Raw genomic sequence first — 24405 nt, forward strand, 5'->3', positions numbered from 1 at the left:
TAGATCGAAATTGATCACGAATCGGTTGAAAATGTCCCTTCCCAGATAAAAAGTGAAAGGGACATCTCTCATTACCCAACAATTATGTTCTATGCTTTTGTCGCCAATGTAAACTTTTGGCATGCACCTGCTAGGCAGGAAATATTTGGTATTTGGGGTTTCCGGAGCTACTTCCCATTTGTCAATGAATTTAAATGTTGGAATGGTCTGATCTTTTGGTAGTTTCCTGAATAATTCTTTGCTGATGAAGCTCCTTTTGTTATTCAAGCAAACTCTGGCGAGAACCGGCTCCTTCCCCTCATTTAACTTGATGGGGAAAAACAACTGTTTGCCCTTTTTCTGACTGTCCATCAGACTTTGAACAAGTTCTTCCTCTTCTGGTTTCACAGGACTCAATGTTTTCTTCTGAGTTTGGACTTGTGTAAAATTTTAGGGCGTTCCCTTTCAGTGTGGATTGCCACTTAAAACTGTGGTGAAGGTTAATTTTCAAGAATGAAGAAGGGTTCTTATTACCAGTTTGCTCTCCAACCGAGATGACAGTAATGTCTGGGACTTGGTTGTTCTTGAAATAGAATTGTACTTTCTAGGGAAGTCGACCAATTAATAAGAGGTACCACTGAAGCTTACAAAATTGGTACATTTTATGGGTTGGTTAGTCTGGGTCCAGAGGACCTTATTTACACAGTCAATCCGAGGTGATACCCTTCTCAGGATATTGTTCCCCAGTGAACAAGGTGAATACCTCTGGAGTCACGACTATCAACAGACGCTTCAGTCAATGTTACCCAATTTGTATTTCCATATCCGCAGTCCCTTTGACAGAAATGTCATTCTCGTCGAAATTTTGGAGTTGTCCGGGAAGTGGTGTGATGAAAATTTGGTGGCCCTCCCTCGTCCTGAGTTTAGTTGGTCCTTTTTGGACAGGAGGGTGGCTTGGTATCTAGTATATACCAGAGCTGATAATTCACACTGACCCTGCACCCTTACCAGTGTGTAAAATGTGCCTTCTTTCTCCTTAAGGGTGCATAGAAAGTGTGAGTTATTTGCCACCCTGGTGGTAATTTTCTAAACATTGAACTACGGCGCCATGTGATCTTGGACAATTTTCAGTTTCAGATATCGGGAATCGGTAAAGAAAATGTTACAACTGGCAAAGGGCAGATTTGGGGAATCCTCTTTCTCCTCTGATTCTTTGCTGTCCCCCTTTTCCTGGGGGTAGTTCTCAGAACCTGTTTGGGGGAATGACAACTCAGTTTCTATTCTAGCTGGACCAGATTGTGGGGGTTGAGTAGTTTCTTGTTCTTGGTCGGTCTCCACACTTACCCTGCCCACCTCAGGGTCTTTTGGGACCCATTTTTCATTTGAAAGAGAAGGTCTGCTTACCTGTATCCTCCTGGGATTCTTCTCTTTTAAAGGGGATGATCTGGAGTTCCTCCACAAAGTGGGTTCTTCTTTGGCCTCTCATACTTACCCTTTGCTCTTTAAGCTCTAGTTCTCTGTGGATAGAAGAGTCACTTTCAGGCTGAGAGGTTTTTAGGGGTTCTGTCAGGCTGAGAAAGGAAACTTCCCCTAAGGGCTGGCATTGCCTCTCGAACTTGTGGTTTATTGGACATTTCTTCCCATGATTTCCCCCCTGGGACATCACCACTGGGTGTTGGGGAATTCTCGGAAGCAGCATTAGGTTGAGGGTCGGACTGAATCCTCAGCATGCTCCCCAGGTTGTTGCTCAGTTGCTGGACTTGCCGCTCCAGCTGCAAGATCTTTTCTAGGTGGCAGGGAGGTCTTGAGTCATACCCCTCCTGTTCCTGAAAAGGGTAAATGTACCCTCTCTCAAAGTAGCTCACGTACTGGAAATTTCCCCCATAATTGTCCATCCTGAAACTCCCTTCTCCTGGGTTCAGGAATCTATTGTCCTGGTACTGGGGAGAGAGAGGAGGATTATTTTGGAAGTTCTGATTCGGGGGATATCTGGGGAAGAAGTTCAAATTGGGGGGGGTGGAGTGATACTTCTCTCCTGAGCAAAGTTTTGAGGGAAGTTTCCTGGGGAAGTATACTTACCTGAATGGTTCCCCCCCATAGGCCAAGGGAGTGTATACATACCCCAGGATTGGTTTGGTACCCTTGTATCTAGGGCTTACATAGGTGGCAGGGTCTGAGGGATCATTGTTCTGGGCCCTTGCACGACTACCATTAAATTGCGACGGGTTGGGTGTCCCTTCTGCCTTCCATTTTGTTTGTTGGCAGCAGGGCTACTTTTAGGCCCCCCTGTCTCCAGACCCAAAGGAGAGGTTGTTTGTACATCTGCCACCTTCGCAGCAGCATGGGTGTTAGATGGTTTGGGGTTTTGGGAGTGTTTTTACTCTCTGCAGGCTTTTGGACCTCATAGATCCTGGTGGACTGTTCAATCACCCAATCCAGGGTCCTGTGCTTGTGAAGGTCACACACCAGCTGAGCAATTATGTATTTGGAGAGTGCATGGTAATAGGTGGTCATGAACTCCCTACTATGTGTGTTCACTCACCGGGAAGGCAGAGCAAATGCACACTTTAGCGCCTGCACAAACTACCTAGGTGACTGATCCTCCCCACATTGCAAATTGTATGAGCCTTACGGGCCTCCTGTGGGTTTTTGTGTGAGGAATTTTTTTTTTTAATTGGCCGCCTTATAGGTGGACCATGCATAATGATCCTGGTCCTCCAGTCCTGCAGAGAAACTGGAGTACTCAGGTGAAAAAGCCCATATAGCAAATGCTATACAATTCAAATAATTTCTGATCTGGAACCATCGTCTGCTCATAATGTTCCAGGTGATCTCATACCAAATACTTGCCATTCTTGTGGTATGGGGTCAGGAATCTCTTTATGGCCTTGATTTGTCTTATTGGGTCTTTCACAAAACCCTTGCTCTGTTTCCCTGTCTTTTTCTTCTTCTGCACCAGAGTCCATTCACCTTCTGACTCAGAACTGCCACTGGTACACACTTCCCTGTCTTCTAGGTGCTCCCTATCTCTATGAGACTGGGAAAATCTCCCAGAACAATGGGGTCTGGACTACTCTCTCCTGGGCAAAAGTGAACTCTAAGGGTCACTCTCCTTGTAGTTACTTTTAGTCCCATGATAGAACCCAGTTTCCTCATGCCTCCTCTTAGTGAGTCTGGGGAATTCCCCCATTCCCCTGCGAGCTAGGTGGTCTCTCTGCAATCTCATTTTATGTAAGTCCAACTCCCTCATTTTCTTATCAAGAGAGTTTGCATGGTCTGAAGTACTCACTGGATTATTCCTTACTTCCCAGGACACACTGGTCCATCCACTTTCCCTTCTGCGTGGTAGAGGTGAGTACTCCTCAATCTAAAAAACGGACTGGCCTTCTGGATCAGTTTGTCAAAGCCTGGGTAAGTCTAGGTGCCTCATGTTTCCTTGGACTTGGTAGGTGGAAAGCATGAGGTAGTCGCAGTCAGCTCATAGGAAGTTGTGGTTAACTGGCATGAGGTTCCTGATGGGGAAGGTATCACCCTTGGATCAGAGGGCCATTTAGCATATCCTGATTGGTCAGGATGGTACCTCAATGCCTGTTTGTGTTTTTCAATTTCATTTACAAAACTCTCACACCTGCTTCTCTCTGTCCTACTTTCTCAATGGTGTTCAGAGAGCTGTCTTTTTAACTCTGAAACCAGACCCTGATTGGCCATGAGCATTTTACTCTGGGCCAGTAATTGACTTAACTCATTTTTGTTTTGTGGTGCCTGCATTGTGCACACATATTCAAAGCAGTTTCCTTTCAAAGTACCAATTTCTTTCTCTTGCGCGTTTCTACAATGCGCTGCCTGTAAGAGGTCAGCTTCTGCTTGCCTCACTCACTCCATGAGTTCTACATGTTCTTGCCTATTTCTAGTCAGTTCCTGAGTACCTGACTGACTCTTTTCTACATCCATTTTCAACTTGTGGTCCTCACATGCAAGAACACTATTCTACTGGTTCAAAAGGTCTTTTTCCTTTACCAGTTGAATTTTCTGTTGTTTTACAGTATCTACCTATTGATATATCTGATCGAAATCATTTTGGAAATCAACACCATTTATAATTAACTGACTATTTTCATTTTTTAACTCCTTTATCTGTAATTGAAGGGCCGTAAGGTCATCTAACAGCCCTTGATTATGAATAGTCTGATCAATGACTTTATGTTGCAGTATGTTCAAATTTTCCACACACTCCTTATGTACATATTGCAATGCAGAAAACTATGTTTCATGCTCTGCACTCTCTTGCTGCTGGGTTTTTAACTCACTTTTGAGTTGTTGAATGAGACTTTCTTGCTTTAACTCGAAATTATGGTTCTGCTGTGCTTGATCTTCTAACTTTTTAAGTTTTTTCTGTGCCCCATTTAGAATCTAAGTCTGACTCTACACACAGGCCTCACTCTTCTGCACCCACTTTTCCACTAACTGCAAGTGGAAGTATAGATAAACTGTGACATGAGCCATTTGACTCAGTTCTTCTTAAGCATTTCAGGTTATATAAAAGGCCTTTAATGTTTTGTGCCATATCCCACCTTGACACCAAAAGTCAATTCCTTCTGTTGTAACATCTTGCATCATTTGAGCTTGCTAACTCCCTTCATTCGCCTCTGTCCACTCAACACGAATGCACAGCTTAGTAAGGAAATGCCTCCTGGCACCATCTAATTCAATTGTATTCATTTTTTAAATGCCTTTTTGCAATTTTTGTAGAATTTCCTTTGTGCACGGGCAATAAACATCCTGTTCCCGCTTAGTTTCCACTCAAAATGCCAAATCCCAATAAATTCTTACTCAGTCTTAATTCTTCACCTATACACCACTCTGAAACTCTGTGTTCAAGTCCTCCCAACACTTTAACAAAACAAAGATGATTTTCCCTCCACCTTAATGCACTTACATCAAAATGAATGGTCTGTCACAATGCACTTATCATGAGTCAGAAATAGGCAGCTAAATCCTGGCCACGAGCCCCCAATTTGTAACAGTTAATTGAGAGGCCACCCTCAACACAGGGAGTTCCTTCCCTCCCTAAGCAAAGTGTCACACAATAAACGGTTTAATGTGAGTTCTTTATTCAGCCCTATCTAAGCCTCATATCATGCCATTTGAATCCCTCCCCCTGAGCTACCAATGAGCCAAAAATCAGGTCGGTGTACAGGAAATCTATTTGTACTTATTTGAATTAGAAGTAATATAAATCACACTAAGGGGTTGGGAACGCAACAATTACAATACTTTTCTTTTTACAATTTTCACTTCAAGAAATATTTAGTGCTGGTCAGTGAACACCAACAATTTACAGATGTACTGCTGTGCTATTTCGATTTTCCTGCGCGCTTAAAATGCTAGCAGTTTGGTGTACAGATTTGGATAAGTGCATATTGCAATTACTATTTCACTCACATCTTTACTCAAAATAAACACAGGGTGATTTAGCATTGGGGTTTTCAGACCCCCCTGCCCTACTTTGGTCTGTGTTGGGGAAGTCGGACATAGAAATTGGGATGATGGAAGAATTTTGGATTTCAGACCCACCTCCACTTAAAGGCCTGTGTTGGGTAAGCTCGCAGTTTAAGGATTTCTTGGAGTTTTAGTTCAGGGCCAAAAGCACCCATCTTCCTAAAAGAAGTTGGGGTTAACAGGCAAAATAGCATTACCCAATTACATTACACTCTATAGTTTTCAGCGTACACTGGTAATGAGCTTTGTTAATTTCTAATTTTAACAAAAATCACCCTGTGGTGTTCCACCAAGGGGAATCAATTACATTAATATTTCTAGTTACATAGGATAAGGATCTACACAGATCCCCCCCCTCCCCCTCGCCCACCATAAAGGGAAATAATTTAAGGCAAGCAGATTCCACCATGTTTTAGTTACAAAGGGCTCAAGTCTACTTACATTGAAAACCTCTGTTTAAAGATTAGGAAAGTCAGCTGCATTTCAGGACCCTCTGGAAAGATAGGGCAGGGGTCTGGTCACCCCACTCTCAAGGATGGCTACTAAAATCATCTAAAAAATGACACACAAATCAATGCAGTCCGACTTGTGGTTGCTGGCAAAAAGGCCCAAGTTATAATAGTCCTTTTTATATTACAGTAAATCTTTATCTCTTTGTTGTTTGAAGTTGGTGGCTGTAGATCATAAATGGGGGATGCATTTGCTGCACAGAGATCTCATACTGCAGTTAACGAGCTGGTGTCACAAGGCCTAGTTACATGTGATTTTATGGAATCATAAAACAAAGAATGAATTTTGAATGAAAAAAAACATCTTGTTTTCAATGTTTTTGGGGTGTTGTAGGGGAGGACTGGTCCAAAACGACCCCCCTCGCCTGCACTTTCTCCCCAGGTGAGGACTGTGGCTCTCTTGGGCGTCTCCTCGTGCCACCCGGGCCCAGGTGGTGGAGGGCACGCCCACTGGAGACATTGCCCGCACGTATTAATTGCCCGCACATATCGAATGCCCACATCTATTGATCACAACACAAATTTAGTTAGGCCCAAAAACCATTCTCTGCCCAGTAAAGATGGTGTGAGCTCAGCGCACTGTAGCGCGGCCCCCACCCTTGGAGAACATCCCTGCTGCCGCAGCACCCTGGTAGATCCGCTGCAAGCCCGTTCCCACGAACCAGAAGGACATGAGCCAGTGTAATGCTCTAACATTGTAACAGTCACTTTCCGTAGTGTATCGTATCATCGCTCCCAGCATGACCCGGCCAGCAGGCTTAGGCAAGATAAAATGAACAGTAAAATGGTCGTCACAGGCCTGTCAATCCTCATATATTTATGTTTAAACTACTTGCAAAGGATGCTTTCCTCTCATAAAATCCCTTATCTTATAAAAGCCTGTAAGATGTATAATGCCCCCATGATATAAGCAACAATGAACATACACCATTGCAGTTGGATGCTAATAATAAAGGAACGCACCAAGAATCTATTTGTTACACGTATTACTGAGATACTTACACCCCATGGGCTCGCACCATAACTAAAGCTAATGCTGCTAGAGTACACGAGAAAGCGGATGCAACTATACTATGAACTTATTAAAGAATGCGCGAGAGTGCACGTATCATGTGTGAATGTCTGAGCCTCTCATATACCACCACCGTCACGAACGGTGGCGGGTCGTTCTCTATGTACTCCACTGATCTAACCACTACCTCATTTACCGCGAATGTATATGCATGTAACTGAAACGCTGTAGCTGCTAGAGTGTAATGTACAAATATGATGCTCGATCTGGGTATAATCAAAGCGCACCCAGCAAAGGTTAAAAGCATGTTTTGACGTGATGTTAAATAAGTATTATAGAAAGTGTTCAAATATTTGCGATGTCTTTTACTTGTATTCAGCAACGCACGAGGGAGATACCTTTGTGAAATACTTGCAAGGCCATTCCCCCTCCCACCCTGTGAAGGCTGCCAAAGGCATGAGAGCAGAGACCGCGCCGCGCTGCTTTACCTCCCCCAAACCAGACTGGAGCCGCTTCAAAGATTTGTAACCCCCTCTGTAGCACCCAAGGCCACCACCCGCCACCTGCATTATTTACAGCACAGCAGTAAACCTCTGCCTGAACGCACGCGCCCCCTCGTAAACCTTACAACCCACCGGACCATCTCAGACTTATGGCCCTGTGCAACCAGGACACCCAACACTTTGACAACACACAGCGGAACATCCATAACAACTTCTAACAAGGCAGAAAGACATGTACCGCCCGTGCCAGGCCCTGAAGCTTAGCCCCTCGACCTATGACCCCGGTCAACAGGACAGTGGTAACCATGCCCTGACGTATTGCCTCCAGTCCCCTCACAAGGTGCATTCCTCCTGTGTTGCATTAACCTGTAGTATAACCTATTGGAAGATTTACTAAAGAAGATAATACTGAAACGAGTGAATGACTGCGGTGTGCATGGCCTAGGGCAAATAAGTCAGGAAAGGACATTCATCTCTGACATTGGCCGCGATGGCACGACAACACCAGCCGGATGAACTCCGCCACCCTGCCAGGCCAAGCCCAACCCACAAGGCTGACCAGTGACGTCTTCCAGCCAAAGCCAACCACATCACAGCAGCACCTATAGTTAGTCGTCGCCACCCAATCCCCTTGAACTTGTGCCCCCTATAGTATGTAGGTTCTTATGACGTTTTTTGTAAATATATACGCCTGTCTTTGCTATTGTCGGACAGAGCGCTCTCGGAGTTTGCAGAGTTCTTTGCATGCCCTATTCTGATTGATAAACTCCCGTTTACGCTCACCCGCACTCTGTCTTGGCCTTATTCCCATTTTGGGAGAGTCCTTCATTGTCTCTCATTGCGGGGAGGATCGTGCTGTTTGGGGACGCTTGCCTTCAGTGGTGACCCCGATAGCGTGATTTTTTCTTCCTAAACTCCTTATAACCGTCCCCGTTTGGCACGAGAATCTCCGGTCGAGAAGGGATACGCACGGTGAGCCGGCTCCGGGAGGCTGCCCGCCAACGGCGACCGGCACACTAAGAAGTGCGCACTCAATGAGAAAGGGTACGGGATCCCGATTGGAAAAAAATCCCCTTTGAGTGCCGCTCGCCGGAGCCAGGGGCTGACCGTTGAGTTACCGGTGACACTGCCTGGACGGACCCAGTTTCGGAGACTATCGGTTCAAGACGGGCACGTGAGTACTGAGTGTGAGCGATTGTAAAGGGAGCCGGGAGAGAAGCGTAGGACAGGGAACGAAAAGGGGGTACGAAGATATACTAAAGATCATTCTAAAATTTCCTTTCTTTTTCTTTGCATATGGCCATTAGGATTACGAGGTGAATAAAGAGATAGAAGTGACGGGAACCTAGCTCCGAAAGGGGGTGGAAGGCGGCGCCGCATAGTGCTATATTGACTAGTGCTGGGAATATATGACGAAGTGAAATACAAGATAAAAGTGTTCAGCAAAAGGGGGCACTGAGAATATATTAGTGATTGCTACTACTTCTTTTTCTTTTTCTTTAGGGGTAGGGGGAGAATAACAACGGAATTAGCACAAACTTGGGAGAAAAATAAGAGAACAAGGGTCCTACTAGGGGGGGAGAGAAGGTTAAAACCTATAAATATATGCACATGTGCTGAGCAAGATAGACAGGGACAGCCGGCTAGGGAGGAAAGGGAGGGCAGCGTGACTGGTGTACGGAGTGTTACCAAGAGGTGTGTGCACCTCGTATGTGTTAAGGGATAACTTTGTCATTTAAGAATGTGTAAAACGGCTATGAACGTGTAATTGTTAAATGGTCATGGTAAGTGTGACCGGATAAAAATTCTTTTTGAAGCAACGCTGAGAAAGTGACGTGAGTGGGTACCCTTTGATTTCCGGGTTGATAGTGTCAAAATAAATGATGGATTGCTCTTGTATGTGTCCCCCGAAGAGAACAAAGTAGAAATTGTGTACAGACAGTTTTGTATTGAACAATTAAGGGAGGGAGAGCCCAAGCGAGCATAACACTGGAAGTGGAGTAGAATACGAAAAGTAATATCTATACTATAGTACCATTGGAGGTGTAGAGATACAGAGACACATAAGCACCAGGGGAGCACACAAAGATGGGGCCTGAAACACCATTATCACATATTTGTAAAAGCCTTCCAGGGCACGCGGAGCGGATCAAGAAATACCACGACCAATGGGTAACCGAGCTGAAAGGAGAGGGGCTACCCCAGATATGGCCAGAGGGAGGGTCATTTGACAAAAGCGTTCTAGATATGGTGATGACATGCATTTTCTTGAAGTACCGAGGGAAACAGCTGCAGAATAGGAGGGAAATATTAGATCTTTGGCGGTTATTCGAAGAGGTGCCACCGCCTAAAGCGCCGGCACCAAATCCTGATCTCCCATCTACTACAGACAATCCACTGGTATTACAGAAAGATATCAAAGAATTGCCAGGTGTCACACCACCAGTGGAGGTAATAAGTTTATACCCGATATTAAAGAAACCTGTACCCGCAGAAGGATACAGTGACCCAACGTATGTACCTCCCCCGACAACTACCACACCCCACCGGCCCACTGCACCCCCACCATATGAAAGTACAAGGGAGCGAGGCCAGGCGAGCACACAAAGGGTGGACATAGAGAAACTCACAGATGATCTAGAATCAAGACTGTCGATAGCAAAAGATGAGCTCTCGAGGATAAAAAACATATGCGAACGAACAGCACTAGATACAACCAGAGCTGGACGTACGTCTAGAGCCTCGGATGAAAGCAAAAGGCCCGAAGAGGGGTGGAAAAAGGGCGAGATCTTGTTTAGGATTGAGGAAGAACCAACGCGAATAATAGAAGTAGGAACCCGAGAGGAAGATGGTGGTAACGAAGAAAGGCTTGGGGGATTCAGAGAGGAATTACTATGTGATGTTAGAGAGGAGCTAGATGAAAGCGACAGGTTGAGTATGGCAATAGGAGGGGGAAGCGAGGGGGAGGAAGGTGCATGTTCTATGCGAACCCTAGATGATGAGTGGGCGGGGCGACTGAGGAACAGAGTGGGGAAGATGGCATCACTGGGAACATCAGCAGCCAAAACGGGTCCGGATGCAACAACGAGAGGAAAGCTACAGCTCCCGTTGATACATAGGGGAGGAGGGAGGCCTAACTATATCCCATGGGCACAGATGGATAAAGCTAATTTATTAAAGCTATTGCCCCCGTTATCAGGCGGGGCAAGTAAGTGGATATATGCCTTCGAAAAACATACAGCTGGGGTACCCCTAGCTGTAGGAGATGTGAAAAGTCTGCTCGTATCAGCGGTGGGCGACCAGGCTGAAAGAGTATGGGTTAAAGCCGGTTTCCCGGGAGTAACCTTAGACTGTGACCGCCATGATGGGGCCTCCTTTAACACAGTGCGGGCTAGGGTGTGGGACGCCTTACGCGAAACATTTCCAGACACACCTGACTTACAGTCCGTGATGCAGTGTGCAATGAATGACGGGGAGGAGGCTATGGATTACATATTTCGGGTCCAAGAGATGTGGAGAGCGGAAACGGGCACGCCCTGGTATCAATCGACATCTTTATTTTACTTCATTATAAAAAGAGGGCTCCCAAAGGAAGTACAGAAGGCGCTTGACAAGATAGCAGGTATTGAAGCAAAGGGATGGCCAGAAATTCAAAGCATAATAGTACACCATTGTAAAAGAATAAAGGAGAGGGAGAAGGAGGTGGCGCAGAAAAGATTGGCAGACGAGGCGAAGTTAGTACAGTCAAAGTTAGTGAAGGTTGCAGCAGCAGTAGCCGCACTCCCACACAGTAGGGAGGGAGATGAGGAAGAGGAGGGGCTGATAGCAATACAAGGAAGGATGGCAACTAATTGGGCGGGAACAGGACAGCGGCAGTGGGACGAGCAGGAGCAGGGTGGAGGTCTGCAGTGGCAAGAGAGGACCCCTCGAGGGGGACGAGGTGGGTACAGGAGCAGAAGAGGAGGTGGACCACAGGGGTACGGAGGAATGGGAGGAAGTGGATGGCAGGGTCCCCGGGGCCCCCAGGGGAGTTGCTGGAACTGTGGGCGATGGGGACATTACTCCAGGGAGTGCAGAAGTAGACAAAACAACGGGTTCCAGGAGGTGGAACAGTATGGCCATCCCCATCCGGGAAGCCCATATGGCCTTCCGATGGGACAGCAGCAACTGAGAGACCCAAGCCAGGGTAACACGAGCCAGCAACAGGGACCCCAATACAGAACACAGAACCACCCGCAAAACATGCCTAACAACGACAGCATGCAATATACACCAGGCAACCCTTTCGCGACAGCAGCTAACGGGGCCCCCGCACCAGCACCCTATAACGGCATGTCAGTGGTCTCAGGTAACGTATTTAATGAAGGGGGGGCCATGAGACACCCCGCATAGGACAGCCCACAGAGAACACTTGCGTGTCCAGTTCTATCTACCTCCCACAGTGCAGCAGAGGAACCATTGGTAGGGGCGCAGATAGGAGACAGGCAATTTATATTCATGGTTGATTCGGGAGCGGAGAAATCATGTGTCAGGGAGGGCCGGTTCCCGTTATCTAACAGGAAGTTAGAGACGCAGGGGTTCTCTGGGGCTGTAATTGAAGTTCCTTACACAGAAGTTTTGGATGTAACTATAGGGGGCAAGACTGTAAAAGCACCCTTACTGTATTATGAACAGTCCCCGATAAATTTACTGGGGAGGGACCTTATGAGTAAACTCAACATGACCATATCATTTACGGAAGGAGGAATAGTGTGTTCTACACCCGGGATATGCCCCTTGCGTGCAATGTTGGTAGTACAAGCCTACACAACCACACAGGAAATACGAGGGTTGCCACAAAAGGAAGAGATGTTCATTGCAGGGCTAAAGACTCTGGCCTTTATAGTCCCAGAGCTAAAAAACATGGATTGGAGGATTCCAGCAGAATTCCTCTTCCGCCCCATAGTGTGTCCAAATGCAGCACCAGGATCAGTGGTGTCGTTGGATTTGCACGCTGTGCAGGTATCAACGAAACGGATCGCTGTGATTGGAATGGACAGAGAAGGATGTGAGTGGCGCACCGTACTGTGTACAAACGCCAACCTTGCCCTACGCGAGGTAACAGATGAGGATCTCTTTTCAGACACAGAAGTAGATGGTGAGATAGTAATGGAAATAGCGATGCCCTGTGACATTTTGATCCAAGCCAGAGAGATCCCCGTCCAATTGATGGCAGTGGTAGGAACACCACCGTCGTTTTTTGATGATGACATGAGGCTAGTACCAAACAATTTATGGACAACAGGCCCACATGATGTGGGACTGTTGCATGGAGTACAACCTGTGAGAATAAACCTAAAACAAGGAGCTATCTTACCCCGAGTCAAACAGTATCCATTGTCCCATGAGGCTGAAGAAGGGATAAAAGAAACGATAAATGCACTACTAGTACAAGGGATAATAGTGCCTTCAAACTCACCATGGAACACATGTATTTATCCAATCAAAAAAGCGAAAGGGGGGTCTTGGAGGATGATACAGGACTTACGCCCCCTCAATGATGTAATACAGAAAGAGTTCCCTCTAGTCCCGAACCCTGCGTCAATACTATGCAGCATCCCAAAAGCAGCATCACATTTTACAGTAGTGGACTTGAAAAACGCATTTTTCTCAAGTCCCCTGGCTGAAGAGAGTAGATATCTTACAGCGTTCACACTGGGGGGAAAAAGATATGAACATTGCAGACTGCCACAGGGATACTGTGAGAGCCCGAGCATATTCAACCGCATAATGCATGAAGACTTGGGAAACCTATCAGTAGAGAGTACAATTATTCAGTACGTGGATGATTTATTGGTGTGTGCACAAGACGAAGCAACATGTAGAAAAGATTCAACAATGCTCCTGACTTTACTAGCCAACAAGGGTTACAAGGTAGACAGGGAGAAGCTACAGTATTGCCTGACTGAGGTCCTATACCTGGGACAGCTCATATCAAAAGATGGAAAAAGAATAATTCCCGACAGGGTGGAGGCAATAAGGTCAGTAGGAGAGCCCACGACGGTGAAAGATATGCAGAAATTTTTGGGGATGTGCAATTATTGCCGAGCATGGATATTAGATTATGCAGCATACACCAGGCCCCTCCTACAAGCACTCAAAGAAGCACAACAGGAGAATGTAAAAATAAAGTGGTCAGAAGAAATGCGCACATCGTTCAAAACACTGAAAGAACTAATTTCAAGCGCTCCAGTACTAGCAAACCCTGATTATGGACACGAATTTTACCTATTTTCCCATTGCAAAGGAACACTTATGACAGCGGTGCTAACACAAAAGACATCCTTGGGACACAAGCCCCTGGCTTACTATAGTGGTACTTTAGATGCTGTAATGCAGGGTCATTTCGCGTGCGAACAATCGCTCGCAGCAGCCGCATTTGTATTGAAAAAAGTGCCACAATAGTAATGGGATGCTCTGTAACATTGTTTGTGGAACACTCATTATTTGCAATACTTGAAAGATCAAAAAGCACGCTGACCACACAGCGGGCAACAGCATACGAGATTATATTGTCCAGCGCCAACATTCACATAGTGAGATGTAAAACAGTGAACCCCGCCACCTTCATTACAGAAGCATGCACAGTAGAAGATATGCAAAATCACGACTGCGCAACCTACACAGGAGAAGGAGGGGAGGGCACAGTGGTGTGTGAAAACGCTCTCAGCGAGGGGGAAGTGTACTTTGTGGATGGGTCCGCATCAATTGATATAGACACGGGAGAAAAACACGTTGGCATGGCGGTAGTGAGATTAGAGGAAGGTGAGTTTGAAACATTAGTACAGTACCGCCTCCCGTCGCATTACTCTGCACAAGCAGCAGAACTGGTTGCGCTCATAGAAGCACTACACGCAGCAAAGGGCTGTGCAGTTACAATATACACAGACTCAGCTTACATGACGACGACAGTACATGGAGGTCTAGCAAGATGGGGCCGTAGGGGATTCAGAAGGGCAGACGGAACGCCAGTGCAGCATGCAGAATTGTTAAAAGAATTAATAGAGGCCCTACAAAACCCTACTGCTGTAGCAATAGTGAAGTGCCAGGCCCATACATCCAATACAGACGTTGTGTCTTTAGGGAACGCGGCAGCGGACGCTGCCGCCAAAGAGGCTTCCTATTTTCAAAAATACGACACAGGTGAGTTCATGATGAAGAACACAACAACCGAAGAACTGTCAGAAGGGTACAACATGATGTCCTTATCACAAATTCTAGAATTGCAGGAAGGAGCTAGTGCAGAAGAAAAACTAACGTGGACAAAACGGGGATGCAGCCAATCAGGAACAGACCTATTATGGCGGCAAAATAACTCAGGGAAAGTGGTAATGCCACTACAGTTACTAAAAGTAGCATTTCAACAGCTACACTTCCCCGCACACAACACTAAACAGCACATCGCAGCAGAAATACAGGAAGAATGGTTTGTGCCGTGTCTCCAGGAGCATGTGTCTCGATTGGCAATGGAATGTACAACATGCCAAATATACAACTCAGGAATGACCCTACGCACACTCCGGGGAACAATTCCCAAACCCCTTGGCCCCTTCAGAGAACTACATATAGATTATGCAGACATGGGGGAAAGGTTTAATGGCGCACGGTACATGATCGTGGTTGTGTGCCCGTTTTCAAGATGGGTGGAAGCAGGACCCTGTGCGCGACCTGATGCCAAAAGCGCCGCCAAGTTCCTAGTAAGGGAAGTGTTCCCGCGCTGGGGAATTTGTGACGTGATTCGCTCAGATAACGGCTCTCACTTTGTGAATGAACTCTTCAAGGAAGTTACCACGTTATTGGGTATAAAACATAAATTATGTTCGATTTATCATCCTCAAAGTAATGGCGTAGTGGAAAAGATGAACGGCCTGTTAAAGGGCAGGTTATCAAAACTATGCTTCTCATTAAAGAAAAATTGGATTTACTGTCTACCCCTGGCACTATTTGAGTTGAGAAATCAACCAAGTAAAGACCACCATTTGTCCCCACACGAGATCGTGACTGGGAGACGAATGAACACAGCACACTCTCCACTGCGTGAACACTCAGATGCTCACAGAAGCGCCGCAATATTGGGAGATGAGTTCACAGACTACCTAAGAAAATTAACAAGGGCAGCGCGCGCAATATCGAAGCAACTATCCCCACCCTTCACTAGAGAAGAGGGAAATGTAACGGGATCTGTCACGGAGCCAGAGCAACAGCTACAGCTAATGCCAGGCGACTCAATTTATGTCAGAAGCTTCGTGCGTCGGTGGAATGCACCACGATTCCATGGCCCATACGAAGTAATATTTTGCACGCCCACGGCAGTAAAGGTGAAGGGCTTGAGGTACTGGGTGCACTTGACCGACGTACGAAAAGCATACATCAATGTACACGAGGAGATAGACGAGGAGGCACAGACAACAGCAAACGATGAAAATGAGTAGGATGTCTAAATATCGGCTTGCGTGAGTGTGTGTGTGTGTGTGTCAACACTGGACCTAAATGGAATACTGTCAGCACTGGAATTGAATGAAATAATGCCTGACAAGGATATAAAAAAAAAAAAAAAAAAAATGTGTGGGATTTCTTTTTTTTTTATCTAGGTGAATGATGTATAACTAGTGAAATAATAATATTATAACTTGTATATACCCTTGTCTGTGAATACCCCTCCCCCGCACCCCCACCCGCTTCCATTCCCCGTCAAATGTATTGGCACAGATGGTGCCAACAAAACGTTTACATGCATGCACTTAATGCACTTTTATATCTCAAACAGGAGCTTCCATGGCATCTAACGGGCAGCCTGCAACGGATAGAATTAGTGGAATGAGAGAATTAGTATATGAGAGATGTAGATATTCGTATGAGTGTGGATTATCAATATGCATTACATTGTTTTTTATGATGATGTTTGGCTTGGTTACATATTGGTTTATAGCGTTCATCTCTATCGAGATGTACGAGGGGGGAGGGAGTAATAACACTACTGGACCAATTAACAGTACCACCGGGCCCAATGCAACTGCAGGGGTCAATACCAAGGAAGGTGATTTTTTGATATGGGACGGAACTAAACTTGTGTGGGGGTATCATACCACACCATCCAGTGTTGTGACCTCACAAAGAGAAAAGCCACAGGGTGGAATGCAGAGCAACACAGCATCTCCACCAGGGGTATCCACTTACAATGCCCACAGTCTCAATGACCGAAACCCGTCTGCCATATCATGGTTATATAACACCCCCACCAGCCAGCTTGCCCCCACCCCAGAAAACAATCTGCCAGATAATGTCAGGAAAGAAAACGATAAGCTACTAGAAATGCACGAAATACTATATGATGAATGGGCCCAGGGGGGCGGGAATGAGAAAGGGGGGTCTAGTTTGCCCACTGCTCAGGGGGGTGGGAAATACATGAGTAACAAGAACATCAGACGAAAGAGAGAAACAGGGAGGAAGAAGTATGATGAGTATTATGGGCTAGGTCTAGATAAGATGGAAGACCCACGACACCCCCATCAAACAAATAAGTGGTATGCAGACATGAGTGCCACAGCTAAACAGACTACAAACGAAAGCTGTTATGTCTGTTCCCTCATCCCCCATGCATCAGGTACACCCAAAGTATTGTTACCCAAAGAGTTGCCTATTGTGGATGCCCAATGTCTCCTTCATCTCACGCTGTGCAGGATTAAGAACACCTTCCAGGCACACAAAGTAACTTTTCAAATGCTGCAGAACGAGAAAACGTGTTACCCAAAAACGGCAGGAGTGGTATGTTTGAAAGAACCATTTTTTGTGATAAAAGGGACACTTTTTTCTGACAACAAGCAGAAGGATGAAGAAGTACTGTGCAAAGCGGAAGCACTAAGAGGTGTGGCACCGGATAAATTACAGTGGATAGTGGAAACATGTACACCAGTATGGAGAGAACACATTTCAAAGCTAACTTGGGTAATTGCCATTGAAAAGCCGTTCAAACTACAGAGCGAGATGGACTATAAACTGTGCTTTAAAGGAGAAGGGAGAACCCCCATGGGAATAAACAAGAACTGCAACAAGACCCTCACCATCCCAGACCTAAGGAAAGGGACAGCGGCCCTGATGGACACGTACTGGGTGTGCGGCAAACAGGCATACCTACACCTCCCCCAGTCATGGAGTGGCAGATGCTCAATGGCCACTCTGCACTCAGCCCTGATGGTGATACCAGAAAGCCACGTCGATGGGACACGGGAACGCATGCAGAGTGTGGCTCAACCAACTGCAGAGACACAAATATATGTCCTGTCTTCTGGAAACAAGGAAGAAGTGCTGACCCGTAACAGGCGAGCATCAAATTACATATCAAAGGCATCATCAGAACTATTGGCTCAGATCCCAGACAAATATCGATTATTCAGCTCAGCAGAAACATTTTTTGCCTCACTCGTCTCAAGTGTCCAAGCACGGGCAAACGCAAAATGGCTCCAGATAACACGCTGGGAATTGATTCAGCTGGCGAACGACACTGAAGAAGGATTCAACATCATCAGAGTTGAACTAAGAGCCTTACGACTAATGACCATGCAAAACAGGTATGTTCTAGACCTGTTGACAGCGATGGACGGTGGTGTTTGCCGAAAAATAGGAAGTGCCTGCTGCACTTTCGTACCTTCTGAAGACGCAGAGAATGGCTCCCTGTCCCATGTAATCGAAGCAGTCCATAACCTGGGAGAAAAAATGAAAATGGAAGGTGGAGCAGAAGCGAGCACCTGGTTTGACAACATCTTCTCCTGGGTTCCCTCATGGCTTGGAACAACTGTGAAATTTTTAATACCAGCTGTTGTGTTCCTCCTTCTACTTTTTTGCCTGTGCCAGGTGGGTCTTCGAGTCTGTGCCAACGCAGTACCAAACGGTGCAATGATGATGGTGACAATGGGCAACTCACACGGTACAATAAAAACAATGCAAGAAGCACAAGTACAAACAGGGATAGATAATTCGCCCAGGTACCAACTGGTGCCCATATACCACGATAAAGATATTGTAGATAAGTTGTGGCACACCACCATCAAAGAGCCCCGTATACTAGAATGGTATGAGGAAGTTTGGGTAGATTTAGAAGCAGATGGTGGGTGCATATATCTAACATGTACTCCAGATGAATATGCCCGGAGAGGTGAGAGCTTAAGAGCAGTGTGCAGGGCATGGATGCCCATCAAAGGAACTCCGGCATGGGATGAGGTAGTGATGGACGAGGCAGAATGTAGGAGGATAGAAGATTTAAAGAATTCGTTACTTAAGTAACGAAAGGGGGGAAATGTAGGGGAGGACTGGTCCAAAACGACCCCCCTCGCCTGCACTTTCTCCCCAGGTGAGGACTGTGGCTCTCTTGGGCGTCTCCTCGTGCCACCCGGGCCCAGGTGGTGGAGGGCACGCCCACTGGAGACATTGCCCGCACGTATTAATTGCCCGCACATATCGAATGCCCACATCTATTGATCACAACACAAATTTAGTTAGGCCCAAAAACCATTCTCTGCCCAGTAAAGATGGTGTGAGCTCAGCGCACTGTAGCGCGGCCCCCACCCTTGGAGAACATCCCTGCTGCCGCAGCACCCTGGTAGATCCGCTGCGAGCCCGTTCCCACGAACCAGAAGGACATGAGCCAGTGTAATGCTCTAACATTGTAACAGTCACTTTCCGTAGTGTATCGTATCATCGCTCCCAGCATGACCCGGCCAGCAGGCTTAGGCAAGATAAAATGAACAGTAAAATGGTCGTCACAGGCCTGTCAATCCTCATATATTTATGTTTAAACTACTTGCAAAGGATGCTTTCCTCTCATAAAATCCCTTATCTTATAAAAGCCTGTAAGATGTATAATGCCCCCATGATATAAGCAACAATGAACATACACCATTGCAGTTGGATGCTAATAATAAAGGAACGCACCAAGAATCTATTTGTTACACGTATTACTGAGATACTTACACCCCATGGGCTCGCACCATAACTAAAGCTAATGCTGCTAGAGTACACGAGAAAGCGGATGCAACTATACTATGAACTTATTAAAGAATGCGCGAGAGTGCACGTATCATGTGTGAATGTCTGAGCCTCTCATATACCACCACCGTCACGAACGGTGGCGGGTCGTTCTCTATGTACTCCACTGATCTAACCACTACCTCATTTACCGCGAATGTATATGCATGTAACTGAAACGCTGTAGCTGCTAGAGTGTAATGTACAAATATGATGCTCGATCTGGGTATAATCAAAGCGCACCCAGCAAAGGTTAAAAGCATGTTTTGACGTGATGTTAAATAAGTATTATAGAAAGTGTTCAAATATTTGCGATGTCTTTTACTTGTATTCAGCAACGCACGAGGGAGATACCTTTGTGAAATACTTGCAAGGCCATTCCCCCTCCCACCCTGTGAAGGCTGCCAAAGGCATGAGAGCAGAGACCGCGCCGCGCTGCTTTACCTCCCCCAAACCAGACTGGAGCCGCTTCAAAGATTTGTAACCCCCTCTGTAGCACCCAAGGCCACCACCCGCCACCTGCATTATTTACAGCACAGCAGTAAACCTCTGCCTGAACGCACGCGCCCCCTCGTAAACCTTACAACCCACCGGACCATCTCAGACTTATGGCCCTGTGCAACCAGGACACCCAACACTTTGACAACACACAGCGGAACATCCATAACAACTTCTAACAAGGCAGAAAGACATGTACCGCCCGTGCCAGGCCCTGAAGCTTAGCCCCTCGACCTATGACCCCGGTCAACAGGACACTGGTAACCATGCCCTGACGTATTGCCTCCAGTCCCCTCACAAGGTGCATTCCTCCTGTGTTGCATTAACCTGTAGTATAACCTATTGGAAGATTTACTAAAGAAGATAATACTGAAACGAGTGAATGACTGCGGTGTGCATGGCCTAGGGCAAATAAGTCAGGAAAGGACATTCATCTCTGACATTGGCCGCGATGGCACGACAACACCAGCCGGATGAACTCCGCCACCCTGCCAGGCCAAGCCCAACCCACAAGGCTGACCAGTGACGTCTTCCAGCCAAAGCCAACCACAACACAGCAGCACCTATAGTTAGTCGTCGCCACCCAATCCCCTTGAACTTGTGCCCCCTATAGTATGTAGGTTCTTATGACGTTTTTTGTAAATATATACGCCTGTCTTTGCTATTGTCGGACAGAGCGCTCTCGGAGTTTGCAGAGTTCTTTGCATGCCCTATTCTGATTGATAAACTCCCGTTTACGCTCACCCGCACTCTGTCTTGGCCTTATTCCCATTTTGGGAGAGTCCTTCATTGTCTCTCATTGCGGGGAGGATCGTGCTGTTTGGGGACGCTTGCCTTCAGTGGTGACCCCGATAGCGTGATTTTTTCTTCCTAAACTCCTTATAACCGTCCCCGTTTGGCACGAGAATCTCCGGTCGAGAAGGGATACGCACGGTGAGCCGGCTCCGGGAGGCTGCCCGCCAACGGCGACCGGCACACTAAGAAGTGCACACTCAATGAGAAAGGGTACGGGATCCCGATTGGAAAAAAATCCCCTTTGAGTGCCGCTCGCCGGAGCCAGGGGCTGACCGATGAGTTACCGGTGACACTGCCTGGACGGACCCAGTTTCGGAGACTATCGGTTCAAGACGGGCACGTGAGTACTGAGTGTGAGCGATTGTAAAGGGAGCGGGGAGAGAAGCGTAGGACAGGGAACGAAAAGGGGGTACGAAGATATACTAAAGATCATTCTAAAATTTCCTTTCTTTTTCTTTGCATATGGCCATTAGGATTACGAGGTGAATAAAGAGATAGAAGTGACGGGAACCTAGCTCCGAAAGGGGGTGGAAGGCGGCGCCGCATAGTGCTATATTGACTAGTGCTGGGAATATATGACGAAGTGAAATACAAGATAAAAGTGTTCAGCAAAAGGGGGCACTGAGAATATATTAGTGATTGCTACTACTTCTTTTTCTTTTTCTTTAGGGGTAGGGGGAGAATAACAACGGAATTAGCACAAACTTGGGAGAAAAATAAGAGAACAAGGGTCCTACTAGGGGGGGAGAGAAGGTTAAAACCTATAAATATATGCACATGTGCTGAGCAAGATAGACAGGGACAGCCGGCTAGGGAGGAAAGGGAGGGCAGCGTGACTGGTGTACGGAGTGTTACCAAGAGGTGTGTGCACCTCGTATGTGTTAAGGGATAACTTTGTCATTTAAGAATGTGTAAAACGGCTATGAACGTGTAATTGTTAAATGGTCATGGTAAGTGTGACCGGATAAAAATTCTTTTTGAAGCAACGCTGAGAAAGTGACGTGAGTGGGTACCCTTTGATTTCCGGGTTGATAGTGTCAAAATAAATGATGGATTGTTCTTGTATGTGTCCCCCGAAGAGAACAAAGTAGAAATTGTGTACAGACAGTTTTGTATTGAACAATTAAGGGAGGGAGAGCCCAAGCGAGCATAACACTGGAAGTGGAGTAGAATACGAAAAGTAATATCTATACTATAGTACCATTGGAGGTGTTGAGATACAGAGACACATTAGCACCAGGGGAGCACACAAAGATGGGGCCTGAAACACCATTATCACATATTTGTAAAAGCCTTCCAGGGCACGCGGAGCGGATCAAGAAATACCACGACCAATGGGTAACCGAGCTGAAAGGAGAGGGGCTACCCCAGATATGGCCAGAGGGAGGGTCATTTGACAAAAGCGTTCTAGATATGGTGATGACATGCATTTTCTTGAAGTACCGAGGGAAACAGCTGCAGAATAGGAGGGAAATATTAGATCTTTGGCGGTTATTCGAAGAGGTGCCACCGCCTAAAGCGCCGGCACCAAATCCTGATCTCCCATCTACTACAGACAATCCACTGGTATTACAGAAAGATATCAAAGAATTGCCAGGTGTCACACCACCAGTGGAGGTAATAAGTTTATACCCGATATTAAAGAAACCTGTACCCGCAGAAGGATACAGTGACCCAACGTATGTACCTCCCCCGACAACTACCACACCCCACCGGCCCACTGCACCCCCACCATATGAAAGTACAAGGGAGCGAGGCCAGGCGAGCACACAAAGGGTGGACATAGAGAAACTCACAGATGATCTAGAATCAAGACTGTCGATAGCAAAAGATGAGCTCTCGAGGATAAAAAACATATGCGAACGAACAGCACTAGATACAACCAGAGCTGGACGTACGTCTAGAGCCTCGGATGAAAGCAAAAGGCCCGAAGAGGGGTGGAAAAAGGGCGAGATCTTGTTTAGGATTGAGGAAGAACCAACGCGAATAATAGAAGTAGGAACCCGAGAGGAAGATGGTGGTAACGAAGAAAGGCTTGGGGGATTCAGAGAGGAATTACTATGTGATGTTAGAGAGGAGCTAGATGAAAGCGACAGGTTGAGTATGGCAATAGGAGGGGGAAGCGAGGGGGAGGAAGGTGCATGTTCTATGCGAACCCTAGATGATGAGTGGGCGGGGCGACTGAGGAACAGAGTGGGGAAGATGGCATCACTGGGAACATCAGCAGCCAAAACGGGTCCGGATGCAACAACGAGAGGAAAGCTACAGCTCCTGTTGATACATAGGGGAGGAGGGAGGCCTAACTATATCCCATGGGCACAGATGGATAAAGCTAATTTATTAAAGCTATTGCCCCCGTTATCAGGCGGGGCAAGTAAGTGGATATATGCCTTCGAAAAACATACAGCTGGGGTACCCCTAGCTGTAGGAGATGTGAAAAGTCTGCTCGTATCAGCGGTGGGCGACCAGGCTGAAAGAGTATGGGTTAAAGCCGGTTTCCCGGGAGTAACCTTAGACTGTGACCGCCATGATGGGGCCTCCTTTAACACAGTGCGGGCTAGGGTGTGGGACGCCTTACGCGAAACATTTCCAGACACACCTGACTTACAGTCCGTGATGCAGTGTGCAATGAATGACGGGGAGGAGGCTATGGATTACATATTTCGGGTCCAAGAGATGTGGAGAGCGGAAACGGGCATGCCCTGGTATCAATCGACATCTTTATTTTACTTCATTATAAAAAGAGGGCTCCCAAAGGAAGTACAGAAGGCGCTTGACAAGATAGCAGGTATTGAAGCAAAGGGATGGCCAGAAATTCAAAGCATAATAGTACACCATTGTAAAAGAATAAAGGAGAGGGAGAAGGAGGTGGCGCAGAAAAGATTGGCAGACGAGGCGAAGTTAGTACAGTCAAAGTTAGTGAAGGTTGCAGCAGCAGTAGCCACACTCCCACACAGTAGGGAGGGAGATGAGGAAGAGGAGGGGCTGATAGCAATACAAGGAAGGATGGCAACTAATTGGGCGGGAACAGGACAGCAGCAGTGGGACGAGCAGGAGCAGGGTGGAGGTCTGCAGTGGCAAGAGAGGACCCCTCGAGGGGGACGAGGTGGGTACAGGAGCAGAAGAGGAGGTGGACCACAGGGGTACGGAGGAATGGGAGGAAGTGGATGGCAGGGTCCCCGGGGCCCCCAGGGGAGTTGCTGGAACTGTGGGCGATGGGGACATTACTCCAGGGAGTGCAGAAGTAGACAAAACAACGGGTTCCAGGAGGTGGAACAGTATGGCCATCCCCATCCGGGAAGCCCATATGGCCTTCCGATGGGACAGCAGCAACTGAGAGACCCAAGCCAGGGTAACACGAGCCAGCAACAGGGACCCCAATACAGAACACAGAACCACCCGCAAAACATGCCTAACAACGACAGCATGCAATATACACCAGGCAACCCTTTCGCGACAGCAGCTAACGGGGCCCCCGCACCAGCACCCTATAACGGCATGTCAGTGGTCTCAGGTAACGTATTTAATGAAGGGGGGGCCATGAGACACC

This window comes from Ambystoma mexicanum, chromosome 8 (assembly GCF_040938575.1).
Source record: "Ambystoma mexicanum isolate Mex_15411 chromosome 8, UKY_AmexF1_1, whole genome shotgun sequence".
NCBI classification, from domain to species: Eukaryota; Metazoa; Chordata; class Amphibia; order Caudata; family Ambystomatidae; genus Ambystoma; species Ambystoma mexicanum.